The following is a 24,869-nucleotide window of genomic DNA, read 5'->3' as shown; positions in this document are numbered from 1 at the left end:
AATAGCTATCTGAGATGCCTACTTTGGATCCAATAAAAAAAAATTCTGTCTGAAACCACCACTAGGGGAGCTCCTTACATACAGATTTATACAGTTAGCATTAAGTTCAATGAAAGTTGAATAAATCCATATGCAGTGACTTCGACCTAGAGGTGGCTGTAGACATCCTGAATTTTTACTGTAGACTGTGTAAAGGGAAGTAGGGGATTTGGAACTCTGTAACAGCAGAATAGAGTGATAACAATTATAAAGATATAATATGAACATATATTGCCTATACTCATGCCCTAAACCATCGCAGATAATAATATTAATCCTTTAGCAACCAGCCTCTCTTTGGCCCTAAAGACCAAGCAATTTTTTTTTCAGTTTTTTCATCATCGCATTCCAGGAGCCATATTTTTTTTTATTTTACAGTCGACATAGCCGCATAAGGGCTTGTTTTCTGCGGGACGAGTTGTATTTTTTAATGACACCATTTTGGGGTATATATAACGTAATGATTTATTTTTATTAACTTTTTTGTGGGATAGAAAAAATACAGCAATTTCACCATTCTTTTTTACGTCTTAAATTGATGCTGTTTACCGTGTGATATAAATAACATACAGTAAGCACTTTATCCTGCGGGGCGTTATGATTACAACAATACCAAATTTATATAGGTTTTATATGTTTTACATTTGCACAATGAAAACCCTTTTTTTTTTTAAAATAATTTGTTTTTGTGTCGCCATATTCTAAGAGCCATAACGTTTATATTTTTCCACCGACATAGCTGTATGAGGGTTTATTTTGATGTGGGAAAACTTTTCATTTTTATTGAGGTACGTACGACTTTTTGATAGCCTTTTTTATTGCCTTATTTGTTAGACAAGATAAACAGTAAACAGCAATTTTGACATTGTTTTTTGTTTTTATTTTTACCGGATTCGACATGCAGGTTAAATAACGCAATAGTTTTATTGTCTGGCTTGTTATGGTTGTGGCAATATAAATTATGTGTAGCTTTTTTATTTATTTATTTATTTGTTTTTTCTTAATAAAGCATTTTGCATTGGGGAAAAAGTGGGGTTTTCATGTTTTTTCCCTTGGGATATTTCATTTTTTTAATTATAAACTTTAATAATCTATTTATACTTTTTTTTAGTCTCACTATGGGACTTCACTATGCAATCATTATTAAATACTTTAAATATGAAATACTTCTTTATTGCAGTGTATTATGCCTGTCAGTGTAAAACTGACAAGCATTCTAATAGGCACACCCTGATGGCAGACCTGGGGGCCTAATTACCATGAAAACCATCAGCATCCCGCAATAGCGTTGCTGGGATGCCGATGGGGTGACAGAATAAGCCCCCTCCCTTTGAAACCACTTATATGCTATGGTCGCTACTGACCGGTGGAGCCTACACTTCTATTTCTGATTAGGTCTGGGGAGCTTCTGTGCTCTTTTATCCCAAATAAAAAAATGTTGTACTATGAAGTATCTTTTATGCTGTGATTTACTAAGAAAGATTTATTATTATTTTACCTTTTTGGGCCTTGATTTATTTAGGGCCCATTCAGACGTGGCCGAATTCCGCTGCGAACAGTCCTCAGTGGTAATCTGCCGCAGCCTTTTTTTCCTTTGGTTTCTATAGTTTTTTAAGGTAACTTATTTTAGATGTTGCGGAAAATAACAGTGCAGAATTTAGGCTGCGGTGCGGAATTTACACTTCGCAGCATGCACAGTCTGTTGCGGAGAAGCAGCTGATTCTCACTGCGTATTTCAGCCTTTGCAATGCAATGCAATGCCTTAGGGTATGTTCACACGCACTATTTACGGACGTAATTCAGGCGTTTTACGCCTGGAATTATGGCCGAAAATACTGCTTGAAAGCGTCGGCAAACATCTGCCTATTCATTTGAATGGGTTTTACGATGTACTGTGCAGACGGTCATTTTTTTTACGCGCCGCTGTCAAAAGACGGCGCGTAAAAAAGACGCCCACGTCAAAGAAGTGCATGTCACTTCTTGGGACGTAATTGGATCAGTTTTCCATTGCCTCCATAGAAAAACAGCTCCAATTACGTCCGTAATATGGACGCTGCGAAAAACGCCTGCACATGCCATTACGTCTGAAATTCAGGAACTGTTTTCACCTGAAAACAGCTCCGTTATTTCAGCTGTAACGGACGTGCACGTGTGAACATACCCTTACTCCAAGAGTTAGTAATGGCAGATACTATGTCAGCATTTAAAAAAAGGCTAGATGATTATTTACTGACGAATGGCATTGAAGTTTATAACTAATCAAGCAATGAATGACGTGCAATTGATTGACAAAGGTTGGACTTGATGGATCTGTGTCTTTTTTCAACCTATGTAACATGCGCCCCTTATAATAATTTGGGCGGAACTCTCACCAACTACCCCATCAATATTAGTAAAAGTGGGCCATTGACTTAATTATTCTATAATACAGATACACATTTGCGTCGGGACTCCGTTCATGGGTTCCATCGTAGCTTTCCATCAGGGGAACCCATGAATGGAATCCAACCTGAGACAAATGGAAACCACACATTTCAATGGTGACGGCTCCAGTGCAAATGGTTTCCGTTTGTCCCCGTTGTGTAAGGGTTCCGTTGTTTTGACAGAATGAATAGCGCAGTCGACTACTGTATTGTTTCCGACAAAACGTCTCAACCCTTGCACAACGGTGACAAACGGAAACCATTTGAACCGGATCCGTCACCATTGAAATCAATGGTGATACAAACTGAAACCTATGGTTTCCGTTTGTTTCAGTTTGGATTCCGTTCATGGGGTCCCCTGACGGAAAGCTCTGCCGGAACCTATGAACAGAGTCCCGACGCAGATGTGAACGAAGCCTAACCTTGTTATTATAAAGAGGATAACGTCCAGAACTGCATCCAAAATAAAAGCAAAAATATTTATTTCATCCGATTAAAACAAGTAAAAACATTCCTAAGAAGGACGCTTGAGCGTTTCAAACTGTGAGTTCTTAGTCATAACAGACCTTCTAGTTCGAAATATGCATGCGTCCTTCCTAGGATTGTTTTCACTTGTTTTAATTGGATGAAATAAATAGTTTTGCTTTGATTTTGGATCAAGCGCTGGACGTTATCCTTTCTATTTTTGCAGGTGGTTTGCCTGTTGCCGACACAGAGTCTTGTCTGGAGCACCGATAGGATGTCAAGCGTGGTGTCCGAAAACATCAAGTGCATTGTGTTGCGGATACATTTTTTGTATTTTGTGTAACTGTAATGGCAGGAAGGAGGTGAAGGGAAAGTGAGCCCTAATCTACCCACCGCCCTGTCCCTGCCTACTTGCAACGACCCGCCCTAGGCGACGAGGTACAACTGGGCGGCGGTCCCTACGCTGTCTAAGTGCACGGGAAAACAAACAGGGAACACGCAAGGGAAGGGGCAGTAGCCACGGAACGCCACGAGGAAACGGAGCGGCGAACGAACAGTCAGGACCAGGACGAAGTGAGTACACCCGAGCGGGTACGGAGACAGAAGCAAGCCAGGGGCAAAGCAAAGCAGGTCAAGCAGAACTGCAGCAAGGCAGAAGCACGGCAGAAGCAGGCTGGAGCAAGCAGCAGTGGGGCCAGGAATCCAAAAGAATTACAAGCACTGAGGGAGAGAACAGGGCAGGTAATAAAGGACAGGGGGCGGAGCTAACTCCGACAGACCAGGCCGCGATAGGCTCTCCCACTCCTGAGCCTGCCACCCTGGTTGGTGGGAGATGGTGTCAGTCGAACAGGTCTGACCTCAGGTGTGGATTGATTAATCCCAGGAGTATACCTAGATGAAGTACCTGGCAGATCCCTAACAGTAACCTTGTTATTGTTGTTAACTGGTGACCTGTAAGCTCAGTACACATTGTTACATACATCATAAAATTACATTGAGATTAGTCCGCTTGTGTCATCCTGTTGTGTAATGTAACAATAGGCATTGTGACATCACAGGATTCCAGAATCCTATCTCTGCTCTGAGTAACCGGAGCTCACAGCTCAGATCAGGAGATGAAGACGAGGAGAGAGGACAGAATACAGGTAACTCCATTACTTTCCTGATGTCATAACATGCAACATACGACATCTATAGGATAAATAATTATATATCAACAGAATTTATCATTAACTTTCTAATATTTATATATTACTTGTAATATATAAATTCCAATCCTTTAACTGTAGCATGACACAGTAGTATGGAAGATATATGTATATTACAGTAGGGAGCATTGCTGCCCTAAAGCCCACCTCCATTGCTGCACTATAGCCCACCTCCATTGCTGCCTTATAGACCACCACCATTTCTGCCCTATAGTCCCCTCCCCCGCAATGCCTTAAATTCACACATTGAATAAAGGGCTGTATGTTGTTACAATGTATATACTATAATATTATAACCTCTGTATGATCAGCACATAGGTAAAGTGTATAATACGGCGTGTATGAAAACTAGTGCAGACAAACATTGGTGTTGCCCATAGCAACCAATTAGGATCCAGAAATATTATTGATTGCTATGGACAACATACACTTTTTTTTCCATCCCCACTCGTTTTTAGGGAGATTTACCAGAATTAGTGCAATGGAAAAGTGGACATGTTACTTACAGACACCAATCAGGTTGCTGCTTTCATATTCCAAAAGGCCACTGAAAAAAATAAGAGCTGATTGTTTGCTATGGCAACCCCACTACTTTTCTCTGGCATCTTTGTTTATAATCTCCACAGCAGTGAATATATATGTTTCATCATCGCTGTTACTAATAATATTATTATTATTATTATTATTACATACTGGGCATAATGCAGACTAAAAGGAGGTGGAGTTAACCACATCAACCAATCAGAGTTCAGCTTTCATTTCCTACATTGCACTAGAGAAATGAAACATGGAATCTGATTGGTTGCTATGGGTAACACATTGTGTGTCAGACAATTCTAATGTGGCCTGGTATGACATGACAATATGTCTGGAGGTTTCTTATCATGCAGTGTAAAGCTGGGCTGTGTTGTTTACAGGTCACTCCGGAAGATGACAGGAAAGCCTTGGATCATCAAATTTTGATATTTGGAGAAGGCGCCAAACCAGAATACATAAATCGCAACTGCTGTAAACGTCCATGAGACGCATCCGCCCGTGTAGAATGAGCAGGAGCTGGCACTTTGATTATCAACATTAGGTAGAATTACATAGAAAAAATATTAAAACTTCACAATAAAGGTAACTACATATCGTATCATAATATTAAACATGATATTAAATATGATATAACTCAAATAATAATACAATAGAATTACATGCACATTAATGCCAAGTATTAACCTGTATAAATATTCACTTTAATGCATCACAATAATATATATAGTAATACCAAACAATAATATAAATGGTAATACCATTCAGTAATATATACAGTAATACCATACAATAATATATACAGTAATCTCATACAATAATAAACAGTATATGATAATACAATATACAGTATTCCATGCAATAATATATACAGTAAAACCATACAATAGTATATATAATAATACCACACAATAGTATATTTGGTAATACCATACAATAATATTACCAAGCACAATGATATTAAAATTAATACTCATATTATGCCATAATATACATAAAACCATGCATTATTATAAATAAAAGTTGCACAATAATACAAAAATAATACTTAACAATAAAACTGCTAATGTGGCAAATATGTTCGTCTAAGGTATAAGTCGGGAGGATTTCCTGACGTATACTGTACCTCAGATGGATGACCCCAAGAAATGCCACTGTAAAGGCATACAGTGGCATCCATCGCCCATAGGCTCCCATGTTAAAAAATAAAAGTATACCGAACGATATAGGTTTACTAGATGCCAAACTGCGTTATTCTATACAGCAGAAAAAAAAGTAGGAGGAGATAAGTAGAAGTAGGCGTGCACCATCTGCGGCCTGACACAATTACTATAGTTAACACCAGAAATTATAGCGGGAATATTCCGCAGCAGGATGCTGCCGTGGCTCTGATGGAGTGAACTTTCACACCATGCGGGGGAGGAAGACCTTGCCTCTCATAACAGATGGCAATAGTTTTCCTGAACCATCTAGCAATTGTAGGCTCAGACGCTCTAGCACCTCTCCTTAAACCAACAGGTGATAAAGAGTTTAACCGACCTACTGAACCGATGGGTTTTGGATGAACCCCAGGAATTGGCGAACTCTGAAGTTAGACAGGTGGGATTTTTACAAATTGATAATCCATTCTAAATTAACAAGAAATTCCATAATCTCTCTCAAACTCAGAAGCGGACACAGCTTTTATTATCCAGTCGACCAGATAGGGCATTATTACCATGCCCCGTAATCTAGGCACTACCCCCATAGACACTACTCTCTTGGTAAAGATGTGTGGATCTGTTGTAATCCCAAGGCACAGGGCTACAAACTGGAAGTGCCGATGACCCCACAATCTTCAATTGCGAGTTTCAGAATTTTTCTGTATGTCTGTCACAGGATCGTGCAGGTAGACAACTTTTATGCCCAATGTGACCATGCAATCACCAGGTTCTACAAGGGACACCACAGAACGGATGGGCTCCATCTGAAATTTTCCAGAGGTCTATAATGGTGTGAAATCTCCTGTACCAAGTTCTGCTTATGACGGGACTTATGTTAGAGCGAACTAGTCTTTTGGCTAGGTTGCAAAGTCTATAGAGTAGCCGTGTTCTATTATATCTAGGACTCACTCGTCCTGGATTTGAGCTCGCAACTGATAGAGAAAAAGGCGAGCCTTCCCCCAATGGGTAGACCTGTGGCATCAGAAGTCATACTTGCTGGAAGAAGAGGCAGGAGGTTTTCCCCGTCCCAAGACTTGCGCCTCAAATATCTATGACCTTAGACAGACTCAGAAGGTTCGCTTTTCAACACAGAGGACGAAAATTAGGAGGAACATATCCTGTCCATATATTTTTTCCATCTGGACCTAGATAAGACTGGGAGAAACTTGCCTTTTTTATCGGGCAAGATCTCCATAGGGTCGTCCAGTTAGGAACGAAATATCAGACCTGGCAAAAAATTCCATGGCACACAGCATGTTTTTGGATGCCCTATGCGCTTTCCATAGCTTAAACCACAAGTCAGGCAGTGGAGAGGGTCATAGATCTAGCTGCTAATCTGGCAGACTGATCAGCGGCATCACATAGGAAGTCAGATGCTAAGGAGAGAGATCTAAATGATTTTAGCAAATCGTCCCTGTGAATGCCATACAGAAGACATGTAATAGACTGAGAAAGGTTGAGCTTGATGGACCTGATTCTTTTTTCAACCTATGTAACTATGTAAATATAGTCTTGCATCTGCAGGGGTCAATTTCTAAGGATATTAGCCACCTCAGAGGATGCAATGGCCACTTTCGCCTGAGCTGCCCCAGACGATAAGGAAAGTTTAAAAGCCAAGTCCACTTTGCTATCCATAGCGCCCCTTAAGTTGGTGCCATCTTCCGAAGGACCAAGGTACTTTTAGAGAGTTTAGCTATGACTACATCCACTTAGCGGCGTGTACTCCACTCCTATTGCTGATCTTGCAGTGTATATAGGAGTTTTATCTGCATGATAACAAACGGTTGTTTTCAATGCCACTTACAATCTAAAACCATGGTATTTGCCACCTTGAATATTTTATGACTGCCTGAGGAGTCCCGCCATCATTGGACACAGAAGGGTCTTTATCCTCCAAACTGACTGCTTTGATCAGTTTATGAATTTTATCCACTGGCAAAAGAGAATCTTTAGAGTCGTCTTCCTCATCTGAAGAAGAGAAGACTTCATGAATGACCCAAAGGTCATCAACCGTGGACATCCCTGAGCTGCTCCTTCTTCTGCTATGCCTACTAGAGGTAGACTGCTGGACAGAGGAAGAAATATAGGCCAAACATCTTCTCTAAACCTCAAAGAGAGGAGGTAATAAACAGCCGTAGAGAGCAATTCTTCAAATCTACCACAAAGGTCTTACTCTTTCAAGGATGATGTAACTAAATCTTTAACCTAGTCCATAACTTCCTGGGGTACGGACAAGGACTGACCTGACTTCCATCACAATGATGCAAGCTAAAATGTTTTCTTTTAGAAGAATAGCTTCTAGAATGAGAACATCCTTTTACAGAGTCCTCAGAATCTCTGCTAGACATCTGAGGACAGAAAAAAAAAACAATCAGGAGTGAAGTGCCTGCCTAGTAAAATGCAGGTAGCGCAATGCCACCCTACCCTGTAAGAAACAACAGCAGCTCCACGCTCAATCTCCAACACACGGGCAAGAGGGCACAATCAGGGGCTAGCTTTCTTATAAAGGAACATGCTTTCCCAATCATTGCCCTGCATGAAAAGGGAAAAGATCGACCCATGAACGAGCAAATACTCATTATTTGGCTGATCGCATCGTTTATGTGGCCATAATACTGGTTGCTAGTCAGCAGCACACCCCCCCACCACCCCTGTGTAAACAGGGGATGTGTTGCCATCAAGATGCTAATGTGTGGGAACGAATGATCATATTAACAATCGTTTGTCCACATACATTACGACTATTGCTCCTTATAAATGGATCTAACAAGAGCCGATTGGGCTGTGTAAAAGAACCTTAATACCTCTCAAGATTATAAACTGATACTTCACTATCCTATAAACACTAATACCTCTCAAAGAATATAAACAGATACCACACTATCATATACACACTAATAATACCTCGCAAGAATATTAAACTTTGATACCTCGCTATAATATAAACATCTATGCTTCACAATAATATAAATTCCAATAACTCACTACAATATAAATTCCTATAACTCACCAGTACCATTTGAAATCAATGTTAGGGTATGCAGAGCACAGTTACACAGGACCGATCATTCACATATTCTCACTGCCCAGAGTAACTAGCATTAAGGGTGATATAGAACAGACAAGTCAGTAACACACATCTAGTACTAGTATTAGCAGGTTTGATCCAGGGTTTATAACTGATCGCTATTTTCCAGGGTCAAGAAGAAATTTTTCCCTTGTGATACTAATTGGCCACATGTGTCCAGGGTTTTTGCCTTCTTCTGGATCAACAGCTTTAGGTGTAGGGATGTCATTCACATAAAAAAATAAATATACAAATAAAACAGATATAAAATAAATGTTTTCAAATATTAGAATTCTTTTGTGTCCTTATTTCTCAGCATGTGATGGAGTTTAATATCCTTTTAAGTCCAGGCATTTGTTACATGCGGACTTGCCATGAATTTCAATCTTTGCATTACAAAGGGAATCCGTGGTGAAAATCTGCTGCATTTCTGCAACAGAATGTCCGTCCTTATTTTTGCTCAACATTTTTTACACTTCATGGGCATGGGGTTTTAAAAACTGTCAATTTATATGTATTAGGGGTGCGGAATCTGCACTTCAAATCCGTGGCAATTACGCCACGTCTGAACATACTTTAGGAGAAGTTTGTTTTGGTTTTTTTCACATATGTATCACTAATAAAAAAAAAATTGAATTTTTAAAATATTTTGTTTAATTCATTTGCCTTTGGTACATTGACCATGACTGTTGTCACAAAGGTTTTGGCCAGCCAGGCAATAATTATTAGAGAAGCCAATGAAAGCCATTAAAGCTGTGGGAACAGGTGTTTGTTTCCTCTTCTTCTTCTTCTTTCGCCATCAAAGGTAATTGGGCAAACTAACACTTGACCCTCCTCTCACCAAGGGTCTCATAGCAGCTGCATGGTCTATGGTGTGTACTACCTAGTTTAGAGTCATTATTACTATGTTCATTAAAGGGGTTGTCTGGTTTAGAAATCAATTTTTACATTTAAGAGAGAATTCTGAGTTTAGACATGGAAGTGTTTCCTCATTTATTATGCAGGAGCTACTACAAAAAGCATCTCGAGCTCTAGAGGACTGAGCACGTTCATGCGTCACACAGACAGCTCAATATGTAATGCTTGATTTCTCCTGCGGTGAAACATTTGTTACCAGATTCCCCACAGGTTACAGCTGATCTCTGGAGGTCTCAGCAGTAGAATACCCCGTGATCAGCTTAACATCGGGAGATCCTTCTAACAAAAAGGGATTGTCCAAGGAGGTGAACTCATTTAAATTTGCATATACTCTATCATATATAAAACAAATGTCATTTTATTCAACCCAGCCTATGTTAAAGGTATCACAAGGCTCCTGCTCATTATTTTTAAGAAAATAAAATGTATTTTATAGACAATAGATGACAGCCTTCTATACTAATCAATTAAACAAGACTGTTGGACTTTGATCAGGCCCGGACTGGTAATCTGTCTGGTGGGCTGGGTTGGTCAGTGGGCCGTCCGCCATGGGTGGATTTAGAGAGGTTGCCAAATAACGTTCTGACTGTGTCAGCATTAGGACCCAGTGATTGGCGGCACTTGGTGCGAGGAGGTTAAGTATAGGAGTCTGGTCCGAGGTCTGAACAATTTTCTTTACTATGGTTTTGGTGGACCTTTAGAGGTTTTGTCTGGGGTCTCCAACTGATTAAATGGTCTTGCCTGAGGTTTGAATTTAGGGGAAATCTTGTGTACTGCAGCTTCCACTCAAAAGTTAAAATCATTCAGTAGTTGTACAAAAAGTCTCTGTGTAGCCTTGGCCTAAATACCAACTGGGTGTTACCATTTTCTTTGTCAATAGGATGACACAGTGGGATACTGTTAGTGATCAGTGCACATTTTCAGAGTATGTTCGGACACAGTCCCTTTGACAAGGGCAATGGTAACGACCAGTTGTTAATTTATTCATACATGTGCAAGAGGAATAACAAAGTAACGCACAATGCAGAGTTCTAAGAAAAGACTTTCCAGAATTGTTATTTCACAATAAGTATTTACTAAAACAGACATGTCAGGAGAGGTAATCGATCCTCTTCAATTGTTATGTAGTCTACCTGTGACTGCGCCTGATCAGTACTGTTTTCTCTAGTATAGTCTGCAGCATGATAATACTCTACATACCGCAAATGTGTAGACCTGGTATCTGACCACTATATGGTCACTGTATGGCATTATTATTGGCTATATTGGTGCTCGCATAGAGGTAGCATACACTTATCTCTGAAAAAGCGAGTGTACGCCAGTCCCTGTTTCTTTTTTATTTTATTTCTTGTGTTCATAGTGAGGTTTACATATTTGAGGGAGTGGGGAGGGGTGTAACCAAGTAAAGTATAATTTGCGGCAGCACACATTGTGCAGAGTAAATTTTTTTTTTGGGGGGGGGGGCATGTTGTATGTGGGCTGGTGGAGTTTGTGTGCTAAGGCTGCTTGTTTTGTTGTCCCAGTCCGGCCATGTTCGGAGGTAACGTCAATCACGGCTGTTAGAGCAGAAGCTGACTGTCTTTAGACCCCAGATATTACTGTTAACCTCTTCATCGCCAAAAATATTAGAGAATTTCTTTAGACCACTAGGAATATTGCTAGGAATACTATTGCTTACCCCATAAATCACCCCTAATAAAATGTGTAATTAATTACAAGTAGAAAGTAGGCAAAGAGCTTATGATGGGTGGGAGGATATTTTGTTGTCTCCACTATAAGCCTAAACAATTGGGAAACATTCCCTTGGAAGTTCTAGGCAGCTTTTTCTAGCGCACGTCATAGGAGCTGTTTCTTCATAAACTTGTAAAACTCTGCAAAAGGGAGACTCACATTATCATTATTATTATTATTATCATTATTATTACTAGTGTGAAGAGATGTGACGCTATTCACAATTGTGTTCTGGCTTCCGTTTATAACAGAAGCCACAATTCTCTGCCAGATACGTCGTATGTCGGATAACACCAGTGCCCGACGGCCCCCCATTGACTTATAATGCGGTCTGTCGGGTACCAACGTGTTGTCCATTATTTTTACAAAAAAAATGTATCGCTGCATGCAGTTCTATTTTTCCTGTCAAATATGACAGAATCTGCAACGGCGCCTCCGACGCAGGTGTAAACAAAGCATTATGTTATGTTGTACTTTTTTTTTTTTTTTACTGTTTTATACTTACATGAACTATACATACCCCTAGATAAGACTCATATTTTACTTTCTTAGCAATAGGTTTATGTCAGATATTTCATTTGGCCAATAGCCTTTCTTTCCAACAAAACTGCCAGCCTTTAGTGTTGAGTATGTCATTTAATAAAGGTTGACATTTCTATAACACATTTGATTGTAGTTAGTTCTTATTAATATACAAGTAAAAACCCTCATAATGAGAACAGTTCTTTGACATGTTTGAAATGGAAGAGCTTTGTTTGGGAGAAGCATTAAATAACCATAATTAAGAAACCTCATTTGCATGTTTGTTGTAGTACTTAAATTAGTGTTGCCGAAACATTTTCACTTGATGGCTATATTAAAATATGTTCATGATTAGGATTGAGAAGCTATTACAGGCACACTGGATTCTGTGAAAAATCACTAACTTACATAAAATCATTTTATATTAACCCCCGGCAGTTACTACACATGGGCTTGCCTTCTATAAAAATGTATCTCATTGATAGAACATCATTTATTTAATAATTTATTTAATTTTTGCTGCTTAGATTTTATGGTCTGTGTTTTATTAATACAACATTTTATTGTAGCTATCATGCAATTTGTATGAGATATTGTCAATGTGTTTGCTGTTTGCAGAGTTTACGCCCATAAATAATTGTCAATGCAAAGGAAAGGACCAAAACTATTCTTCTAAGAAACCTGAGATTAAGGCTACATTCACAAGAGCGTGACAGATTTACGCACATAAAAAAACGTGCGTACATCTGGTCCGTGTGCGTTTCGTTATGGCATCCGTGCTTTGCAAGTGACATGTGTTTTTAACCCACTCGCAAAGCACATTTTTAAAAAAATATAATTGATGCGCAAATCACACACAGCAAACGGATGTGCATCCGCGTGCTGTGCGTGGTTTTCACGCACCCATTGACTTCAATGTGCGCGTAGGTGTGTGAAAACGTACCAATATAGGACATGCAGTGAGTGACTGTCGCTGCGTGAAAACTCCTGCATGTGTGAACGGCCCCATTGAAATCAATGGGTACGTGTGCTGTGCGTAATTTCCATGCACAGGACACGGACGAGATTCATGTTCATGTGGATGGGCCCTAAAAATCTAAAAATCATAGTTTAAAGGGGTACTGTTGAAATAATGTTCATATGTAAGAGCACTAAAAATGCCTGTAGTCGGAGAAGAGGAACTACAGGCTACTGAAAGGTGAGGTAGGTTCCACTTTCCCGTAACAGGATATATTACAATGTTTCTACTGTACTACTAATTTATAATAAAAAACTATAATGATGGGTACACTTTAAGAATGAGTTATACTGGAAAGTTTAATTACTTTCAGTGTAACATAGGATGCCATGCAAGTTGGTTCATAAAATGTTTACCCCGGTCAACAAAGTGCTATTATTACTGTGTAGTTCAGATGTCAAAGAGTAATACAACTCAAAGTCCATGTCAAAGAGTAATAGCAGCTCAGTCCATTGTAGCTGAATAGATGCAAATAGTCATGCACCTATATCCCAAAATGTAGAGGAAATACTTCCCAGAATAGCGGCAAAAAGGAAGTGGATGAATCCAACATATTAAAGGCTCATGGGTATGGAGATATTCAGTAAATGTGGATGTGACTTTCAGGTGTCCACATACATTTGGCTATGTCGAGGATTTTCTGTACTAGTTCAGTCTCCTTAAAAAAAAACTCTTTACCTAGACAGCTCTGTCAAATCGTCTGTAGGGCAATCACCTGATAAACATGCTGGAATGAACTGGATGATCAGAGCCCGTTTTTTTACACAATTGTAGTGGAAAAAAATGGCCATAAAAAACCAACATGGCTGATCAGCTTTTCAGCAGACATCGGTCAGGCCAACCACCATTTTGGACAATTTTTATCTAACATGTATAGACAGCATTAGAGTTCTTTTGAACCCCTGTCCATATAGAGTTATATAGTTACATAGTTAGTATGGTTGAAAAAAAACACATGTCCATCAATATGGTCTATATGAGTCACAGTCACGGCAAGGAGGTGCACCCCCCCCCCTTCCAGCAGACTTATTGCGACCATATATAACATGATCACCCATTTAAATAAGGGATGTTTAATATCATATTTCCCCTGTAACAAATGAGTGGCCACATTTAATTCCCCTCTGCATTAAGAGCTGATCACCAGAGGTGGCTTCATTTTAAAAATGGGTTATCCACTTGAATGTTTACTTTCATGATTTTTATAAATCTGAGATGACAGCTGGGGCTTTGTATTTGAATTTAAAATGCATTAATGTTACAATATCAAGTAAAGCCAAATTATTATCAAACATAATTCCATTAAAACTTCAGGAAACTCTTGTACACCTAGACAAAACGATGAGAAACTCGAGAATTCCGTTTTTGTATATTCAGCAGCAAAGTATCAGCCTCATGCGTCCTATCATAAAAGCTTCATCTTTAATGTACTTTAATATTTAAATGAAATCTGTCAGCAGTTTGGAGGCCTCAAAACTGCTAATAGTGTGATATAGTGGAGGGGGTGTGCATTGTAACTATACCTAATTGATGCTTAATTCCCCTGGCAGTCACAAGTGCCACCGAGGTAGACACTTGATTTGGAAGCGCTCCTTGGCTCTCCTCGTTGCACGCTGCTCTGGGTCATGTTTCTAGCGGTCTCCTGATTGGCCGATAGAGCCTTTACCTCAGTGCAGCACGGTGGCTCAGTGGTTAGCACTATTGCCTTGCAGCACTGGGGTCCTGCATTCAAATCCAACAAGGACAACATCTGCATGGAGTTTGTATGTCCTTCCCGTGTTTGTGTGGGTTTCCTCTGCGTACTCTGGTTTCCTCCCACACCCCAAAAACATACCAATAGGGAATTTAGCTTTTGAGCCCCAATGGGGACAGTAAAAAAGAGGATCTCTGTACAGCACTGCATAATATGTTGGCGCTATATAAGTAACTGAAATGATAAATAATAAACATCGAGACAAAAGGTAACATTACATTGCCCTACCCCTCCCCTGCTGACAGAGTCCTTGTAAAGTGGTTTCCATTATATAGTTTTTCTCAATTAGTCCTATTATTCCTTGAGAAACAGAGGACTTTGCAATACGTTTGTTAAAAAAAAAATACACTCCATCTACTGTCCATTACCCTAAGAGCCACTGAGTGTAAACACGGCTAAAATAATTTTTGAAAAAAAACTATATACAAGACAACCGTGGGCTACTAACAGGATTATGTTCCTAAATGTTTTAATATAATAACAAAATATTGGTGTGCAAAATTTGTCTGATAAGGAAGAAAGAAGTTGGCATTGTATTTTATCACTTTGGGAACTCAGACCACTTTAATTTGACAACAAACAAATCTGATTTACGGAATTGTATGTAAGGAAAATTAAACAAAACCATAGCTGATAAAACATGAAATTAGAATTGATCTGATCCTTCTGAAATTGTGCTTTAGTTAATCATAAATAAAGTAATTTATATTGGGTGATAAAATAACTTATTTTTCTACTCAGTGCATTGAAAATTTGTATCAAAACATAACATGAAAACATTCAAGACATGAAAAACTTCAATCTTCATCATTAATAATAAGCAGGTCCTGTGCTCTGTTCATGGTGCTGAATTTGTACAACCGATATAAGGCATAAACTACCCTATCTGAAATAACAATTTATCCTACCTTGAAAAACACATCCCAAACACCACGGTTATCGTCTCTACTTCCGCCCATTGGGAGTACCTCTGTATCCTTCATAGACAACCTTGCATTCAACACTGTGCGTAAAGACTTTAGTATTCAATGTACAGAGCCTATACGAGACATCAATTGGCTAGAGCACTTTTTGTTGTTTTCAAAACTTCCCAAAGGCCTTTTATCTAAAATATACCAACGTCTCCTGTAAGAGTGCTCCACCTAAACCTACATGTTTGGTGTCTTGGGAGAAGGAGCTCGACACCACTTTTACCCCTGCAGATGTTAACAGAATTCTTTTCAACTCGCACAGATTCTCTCGATATGTTAAAATCCAAGAGAACTCATACAAAACCCTCACGAGATGGTAAAAAAAAAAAAACTATTTTATAAATGGAAAATCATCTCTGACAATTTATGCTGGAGATGTAAAGCTGGGCTGGGCACCATCTCACATTTATGGTTTCATTGCCCTGATAACAAAAACTTTTGGTCCAAGGAAATGAGGCATATTATTCTGATATGTAAAACTAATCTGCACATCACTCCCAAATTTGTATTACTATGGATGCCGAGCTTCTCCTTTCGACCATACAAAAACGATTTGGTGACCCTCTTGTTGACGACAGCTAAACTGCTTATCCCTCTCAAATGGAGGTCCACGGAAGCCCCTACTATACCACACTGGTTGGAAAGTGTGAGTCAGATCTCCAGAATGGAGGAAATTGCTAGCTGGAAGGAGGGAACTCATATCAAATATCTCAAAGTTTGGCAACTCTGGCTAGACTTCATTAAGAGCGGGCATTCCTTGTCCTCTACACAAGGTTAATCTTACTTACCTACATAGATGTACAAAGAATTGTTACTTATACAATGTTTTACTGTGATGCGCACATGATAGTCACCTGTTAATGTTAATGTTGACTTTTCTGTTCTGTTCAATCTACACTATTCACCATATAGACCTTTTTCTTCTCTTGGAAATGGGACATATCACTACTATATATGGAAGATTTCTGACTCCTTTCATATGTATGTTATTATGACTTTGAAATGCTGTGCATACTTGTCCTTATTGCGGAACTGTGTTCAATATAAATAGATAATAAGAGGTATACATAGTTACATAGTTACATAGGTATTTAGCAACAAAAATGTGCAATTGTGTGAAGTTCCATTGAAAATATCCTGTAAATAAGCTCATAGTTGATCATTTGACTTGTAGTAAAAGGGTGTTGGCCATCAGTACCAAAGACATTGAATGTAGCGGTAGGGTGCATGCGTGATCACCGCCCCATTCAATCTCCTCCTCATTGGGGTCGTGCAGTAAGAATAAACGCAGACATTAATTATCTGTCCTGTGCATAGGTGATAAATGTCCATTGTGGCACAAACCCCTTAGGCCCTGTTCACATCACATTTGCCTTCAGTTTGGTCTTTCCGTTCAACTGTTCTGTCAGAGGAACAGATGAACAGAACGACAAACAGAAAGTAGCATTTCCGTTTGCAATACCATTGATTTCAATGATGTTTTTATTCTTCCAGTTGGTTTCAGTTTGAGTCCATTCGGCTAGGTTTCCGTTTTATCAACGGAAACAATAGTGTAGTGTATATATTGTATATTATATATTGTTAGTATCTAAAACAGCAATTGGGCTTCTCCATCCAATGACTATCTTGTATTGGAATTTGCTTGTATTCTGGTATTTATTGCAATAGGGAAAGTAACTCATATCAGATTATAGGTTTCATTGACTAATGAAGTAAAATATCTTTGTGAAATTAGAATTTAGGTTGCAGCACATTTGTATTATGTTATTCAATGAGCCCCAATATACAGAATATTAGTATTTTAGCACAGAGAGAGTATATCTGGGGAAACAATTTGGACAGTGCTTCTAGACTTATGGAGCCCTTTAATATTCTTAGTCTCTTAAAGGTTCGTAAAGCAGTTTATGAAGTGTATAGCATGGCAACAAAATGACACCATTCACCATCAAATGTAAATGGTTCAAATATAAGTTAACGTTGCATACAAATCACTAATGTTTCTGTGATATTAAATTAATCACCATATGGGTCATTACCTGGAAAAAAATATTACTGTGTTTGGTGTCAATATTGAATCATCTACCTGATGTCTTTCTTAAATATAAAATATTCAGATATTTTATGAGCAGATATAGTATTTCACAGTTTACTTAGGCCAAAACTGACTGGACAAATGAGTTGGATCGATGATACAGCAGGTCAATTTGTGCTTGTTAGCTTCATTCACAAGGAGGAACGATCGTTAATTTACATTACTGTGCAAAAGTTTAAGGCAGTTGAGGAAAAATGCTGCAAAATAAGAATGCTTTCAAAAATACAAATGTTAATAGTTTTTTATTATTAATTAACATAATACAAAGTGAAATCTAAATCAAGAGGTGTGGAGGCTTAAATTTTGCGGGGCAAGCTGTCGTTTTCACCGATACCATTTTGGGGTACATGCAACGTTTTGATCACTTTTTATTCCTTTTTTTGGAGAGCTAAGGTGATTATAAAACAGCAATTTGCATGTTATATATATATATATATATATATATATATATATATATATATATATATATATATATTACGTCGTTCACCGACGCTATATTGTGATAGTTTTGACTATTACGGATGCGGCAATACCAGTTATGTTATTTTTTTATTTTTTTTAACATTGCTTTAGGAAAAAAAATGGGAAAAGTTTTTTTTTTTAACTTTTAATATTTTTTTGGGGGAACATTATAAAAATCTTTATTTAACTGTTTTTTACTTTTTTATTAGTCCCCCTAGGGGACTTGAAGCAGCGATCGTTGGATCGCTTGCATGATATACTGCAATACTAATGTATTGCAGTATATTGTGATTCTGACAGTCTCCTTTGAAGCCTTGCCAGAAGCAGGGCTTCAAAGAAGTACAAAAATGGCCGACTTGGAGGCCTTTATTAGGCCCCAGGCTGCTGTAACAACCACTGTAAACGGACGATCGTAGGGGGTTCGATGGCGTGTTTGAGGGGGCGCCCACCTGATTCTAACAATTTAAATGCCACGGTGGCGAATGACTGCGGCATTTAAGGTGTTAAATGGGCTTAATCAAAGTGATCTTTGATTCCGCCCATTGCAGTGAGGTGTTGGCTGTGTAACACAGAGGTCACCCGATGTGTATAGAGCGAGCTCAGCCCGTGAGCCCTCTTCATTCTTCCCCTTAATGGCTGCCGCGTACCAGTACGTGATATGTCGTTAAGGGGTTAAAGACATTTGGCTGTATGTTTGGGGTCGTTGTCCTGCTGCAGAATAAATTTGGAGCCAATCAGATGCCTCCATGATGGTATTGCATGATGGATAAGTATCTGCCTGTATTTCTCAGCATTTAGGACACCGTTAATCCTTAACAAATCCCCAACTCAATTTGCAGAAATGCAGCCCCAAACTTGCAAGGAACCTCCCCCATGCTTCACTGTTGCCTACAGAATCTTATTATTGTGCCGCTCTTCAGCCCTTCGGCAAACAAACTGCCTTCTATTACATCCAAATATTGACTCATCAGTCCAGAGCACCTGCTGCAATTTTTCTGCACCCAAGTTCCTATGTTTTAGTGCATAGTTGAGTCGCTTGACCTTGTCAAGCGACAAGTCAAAGTCAAGTCAAAGGTATGGCTTTTTGGCCATATTTTTTCCATGAAGACCACTTCTGGCCAGACTTCTTGGTACAGTAGATGGTGGGTCCCACTGGTTTCTGCCAGTTATGAGCTGATGGCATTGTTGGACATCTTCTGATTTCTAAGGGAAGTAAGCATGATATGTCTTTGATCTGCTGCACTGTTTCCTTGGCCGACCACTGCATCTACTGTCCTCAACGTGGCCAATTTCTTTGTGCTCATTCAAAACAGCTTGAACAGCACATCTTGAAACCCCAGTCTGCTTTGAAATCTTTGCCTGAGAGAGACCTTGCTGACGCAGTGTAACTACCTTGTGTCTTATTGCTGTGCTCAGTTTAGCCATGGTGGACCTGTGACATGATAAAAAATAGGAGATTGTCCAAATAGGAATCCCTGACTAATGTGGCCAGAATGCTACACGGTGCCGTCCCAGAAAAGAGATACTATGGAAAAACAAGAAAATTGATTATATTAATATAAGGTGAAAAACCATTCCCCGGCATATTGCCTTGAATTGAATACAATTAAAATACCAGCTGGCCAGGTGTACCTATATAGTGCCAAATAACATTTACTGCAGTTTACCTATATCAATAAGTCACATATGTATATGCATCATTATATACAAAATAGACTGATCTAGAAGCCCAACAAGGCGGAATACAAGGTATTATCCAGATGAAATAACATAGTGTCCCAATGAGACTCAAATTATAGAGGAAGTATAAAATAAAGAGAATAAGTCCACTGAATATAGCGATTAACTCTTTTAACATCTCTGTTCCATGATGCATATTTTTAAAAATTTGAATCTTAAGAGAGACGGTTCTTTTCATGTCTACATTTCATTGTCCCAGCTGCCCAAAAAAAAATCACTCTTCCCATCTTAGGGATAGGGAGAACAAAAAGAGCAGGAAGTTGCTGGCAGCAACAAGATTCCTAGTTGATTAGCCAAGTTAAAACCAAACAGACAGATATAGCGCTAAAGGATTAAGCAAAATAGTATTCACAAAACTGTCCGGGATCGAAAGTGAAGAAGACAGAAGACAAAATCAGCATGGAACAAACAAATACAAAAGGTCAAAATTGTAGGGGTCAAAACACTGAGTAATTAGGAATCAATCTGGGTGAATTTGTTGGCAGGTAACCGAAACAAATGCAGTATATCTGGCACATGGTATACACCACTATAACAGGCAACTAGTAAATGGAAATGGGGGAATTCCAGTAGGCTATCTAACTGACAGAACATATACACTGCGGCCAAATTGAAGGCCGCAATTTCAATCCACCTTCCTGGTTTAAAGGAAATACAAGTTGTCAGAGGAAACCTGGAAATTAGAAAACTACTGCAATGTAAAGCCCTAATTGTCATTGTTCACCACTTTTCTAAAATAAATCCTCCGTCCCATGCAAACATGCTAAGTGCCAAATTTCACATTTAATATGTCTCTTCTTCACTTCTGTGTTGCATGTGGCTCCTTAACAACACTTAGGGTATGTTTACATGGGCTATTTTCAGCCATTTTTTGGGCCGTAAACATCTCAAAAACGGCTGAAAAATTGGAAGCAGAACTCCTACAAACATCTGCCCATTGATTTCAATGGGAAATACGGAGTTCTGTTCCGAAGGGGCGTTATTTTACGCCTCATTTTCAAATAACGGCACGTAAAAAGACGCCCCATAAAAAGAAGGGCCTGTCACTTCTTGAGCCATTTTTTGAGCCATTTTTCATTGACTTTCATTGAAAAACAGCTCCAAAAACGGCCGTAAAAAACGTTAGTTGCTTAAAAAATGGCTGAAAATCAGGGGGTGTTTTTGCTTGAAAATAGCTCCGATTCTTCAGCTGGTTTTGGGGACGTTTTCGGCCCGAAAAACATCTGAAAATAGCCCGTATAAACATACCCTTAAAGTTGACTGTGGCTCACAAGGTACAAAAGGTTGTGGACCTGTGAAGTACTATAACCAGTTCCACAATGTAGTTTTTGTATTGCACAGTACAGGCTTATCTCCACTGCCTCAACATTACAATGTCCCTGAAAGTTATATTTAAAAGTTGGCAATTACGCAACAAAAAGCTGGCACAGATGGTGAAGATCTGTGAGATTTCCATCTGCTAGCGCCTGGTGTTTTTCTGAAAGGAAAATCTCAGTGCTGCTAGCAATTACAACCCATTGGCAAAGATAAATACTATGAACCTTGTAGGTCCAGAGAACAGCTTGGAAGACAAAATCCCACTACCCTATAATGGAAAGACACCTGTGGTTCTGTGCTCATCATAAACTAAAAAGGCCAGACAATATGCTACGACATATCTCTACATAATGTTATTTTATGATTGTCTGCACCATTTTCTTTGGACATCTGTAACCAGCTGCATTATAGAAATAGAAAAAAAAAACAGTATTTTTTTTTTTACTGCTGTTTAAATGCAACCAAGAGAGCAAATATTGTAAAGACTAGCTCTGAATGGCCTAATAAACTAATTATAAAAAGTAGAACTTATTTGGCATGCATATGTTGCAAAGATGGGATTGTCAAACACAGCAAAAGTGAGTTTGTCATGTGGCAATCTAGTTTTCATAAAGGGTATATGTACTTTTTACACTCTGGCCTCCTGGACACGGCCATGCCCGTAATCACGGGCTGCATTTGCGGGCACGGCCGGCCGCAGATGGCCATCTGCCCGTATTTTTGGCTCATGCTCCCATACAAAAAATAGGACATGCTCCATAATTCCCGGCACGGTTCTACGGCACAGACACCCATATGTAGAGCTACGGAAAGGTGTCCGCAGCAAATATAACCGAATGGGTCCCGGTCGTGTGCATGGGGCCTGAGAAATGAAGATATGACTCTTTAATTGACAGAGCCACTAGAAAACTCTTGTAATACAATATAAAACAAAAAATATCGGGGACCTTTAGTAGTCACCTACAATCCATATCTTGAGATAATAGAGGAGCTGCACAGAAAATGCAACCGATATTACAGAAAGATTGGAAATCGATATTTCCAGACCTCCCTCTTCTAATTGTTATAGACAGCCCCCTAACCTGAGAAAGATCATTCTAAGAAGCTCACTGTCCTCTTCATTCCCTTCAACCAGAGAAAATGTAAAACCTGTCTATACATAATGACCACGGACAAGATTAAGATTTCCAATACCCACCGGGTTTATACGATTCCAGGTCCCTTCATCTTCATCCCACCAAATGTGTCTACTTAATTACTTAAAGTCCTGCGGGGGTCTCCACGTAAGTAAACAGGCCAGAAGCTAAGAATAAGAATGAACTCTTATCGTCACACAATAAAAGAAAAAGGACAGATCTACCTGTGGCAAAACATTTAAAGTAGGTTTGACCGCATCATCTCAGATACTTTAAAGGAAAGTTTAAATCTCAATGAGACAGGAGTGTCTAGGTGTGCAAACTCTCAGAACAGGAATGAATGTGTCGCATGGATTTATGTCATTCTACATCACTTTAGCAATGTGATTTTGTGGAAGATCACAACTATGGACCAGATCTCAGAGGACAATAAAACGTTCACACTCCTTATCTATGAGCTGCTTCAACTATTTACTGATACAGCCGTTTACTCACCTACTGTACCTTTATAGATGAATCTGCTTTATATCACGAATCTCATTTACTACACTTGTTACTTGTCCTTTTGTGTATAAATATGTGACTCTTCAGATTTTGTGTTAAATTCCATCTAATGAAGAAACCTCAGTAGTCTAGAAAGCTTGCTGTTTCTCATCATCTTTGTAATAAAAGTTATTAACTGCAGAAAACTCAGTTTTCATCCTTTCCAAATATGAACCATAACTTTAAAATAGCTGCAAGGTAGAGCAGGAAGGGTTAGTGGAAATAATAATGTCACTTTAGTAAGAGAACACCTAATAGTCAATCAGTGTAACACTTGTTATATGTTCTGTTCAGTTCCTTAGGATTTTTCTGCTTTTTAATGTACTTTTTATGATGCAGTGTAAACTAGGTTTTCTAAAGTGTCAGTATTGGGCCGGCTATATGTGTCTGGGTGCATTAGCTGCGTGTATTAGTGGTTTAGCTTTCCCGTCAGTTCCCTTCATCACTGACATATTGACCCTGGGCTGTCAGAAGTGTTCCCCATCCTTCCCCAGACACTTTTCTCACATAAACCACCAGTAACAAATGATCATTTATTATCTATCATCCCCCAGCTCCCACTGAAACCTCCACAGCACAAAATGTGTATAATCTCTGACTTGCTGTGCAGCTAAATTTCCTATGAGATTTAGAACTGTCTGTTCTTTAAAACACTGTGAATCCCTTTCGATTCTAAATATAGTATCCATGTTATTGAATTGTATTTTTATACTTTTCTAGTTTTCTTTAGTCTCGATGTACAGTGATATCCCAAATCCCACAGGTGAAAAATAAATTCAGTGGTATAAAGTTTTTATCTTAAAATGTCTTTGAACAACATTTTTTTTCCTTTACTTTAATGGGTATACCCATCTAGGACATTTATGGCATATCTACAGGAACTGTGATAAAAGTCCGATAGATGCGGGTCCCTCTTCTGGGACGCGCACCTATATCTAAAACGGGACCTCCTGACCCGTGTCCTACCTTCTGCCACTGTTGCTGGCCTCTGGTCACTGGTTTTACAGAAATAGCCAAGTGCGTTTTGCTACTCTGTTCCGGAATTCCCATAGAAATGAATAGGAGTAACAAAAAGAGCAAAGCACAATGAGCTACACTGTTTCCGTATCTCCTGAGTTCTGGAAGCAGTGTAGCTCGCTATCCAGCGACAATGGCAGAATGTAGGATGGGGGTGAGGGGTCCCCGTTCTAAAGATATGTGCAGGACTTAGATGTTGTCAGGGATGTCAGAGGAGCAGGGCCGCCATCAGGGCAGTACGACTGGTCTTCCTGTCAGGGGTCCGGCCAAAAAAGAAAGAACAGGGGCCCATGAGCCTGCGGGCCTGCTTGCCCATACTTTCCATTAACACTGCCCAAAGTTAATTTGGAGAGAGTAATGGACCTCACTATATTGCACATAACGTTGTAATGCTACCCAGCGTAAGTCTTGTGAAGAAGAGCCCAGCGTTAGTTACTTTGGAGAAGGGAACGGCCCTGCAATATAATGGGGCCCATTCCTTTCTGCAAATCAACTTTGGGCAATGGCGGTGGGCGGGCCCTTGTATTTTCTTTTTTTGGCTTGTGAAGCAGGGCCCCTACACCTGAGGAGAAGAGGCGCCCAGGAAGAAGAGATGCCCACAGAGAAGAGAAGGCGATCAGACAAAAGTAGAGGAAAAAAGACACAGGAATGGTAAGTACATAGGGGTCTGAATTTTTTGGAGGGGGTCTGGTCTGGGGTGTAAATTATTTT

The 24,869-nt window shown here is 39.2% G+C and overlaps 1 long non-coding RNA gene across 1 annotated transcript; it reads left to right on the top strand.

Moving 5' to 3' along the window:
- The first annotated feature begins 4,010 nt into the window (after nucleotides 1-4,010).
- On the top strand, nucleotides 4,011-9,583 carry LOC142657791 (uncharacterized). Its single transcript, XR_012849979.1, has 2 exons — nucleotides 4,011-4,072; nucleotides 5,053-9,583. It is a non-coding gene; the product is annotated as an uncharacterized LOC142657791 (long non-coding RNA).
- Nucleotides 9,584-24,869: the final 15,286 nt, after the last annotated feature.

This window comes from Rhinoderma darwinii, chromosome 7, assembly GCF_050947455.1.
Source record: "Rhinoderma darwinii isolate aRhiDar2 chromosome 7, aRhiDar2.hap1, whole genome shotgun sequence".
NCBI classification, from domain to species: domain Eukaryota; kingdom Metazoa; phylum Chordata; class Amphibia; order Anura; family Rhinodermatidae; genus Rhinoderma; species Rhinoderma darwinii.
Note: the sequence above shows the minus strand (reverse complement) of the source record. Positions and strands in the feature narration are given on the sequence as shown.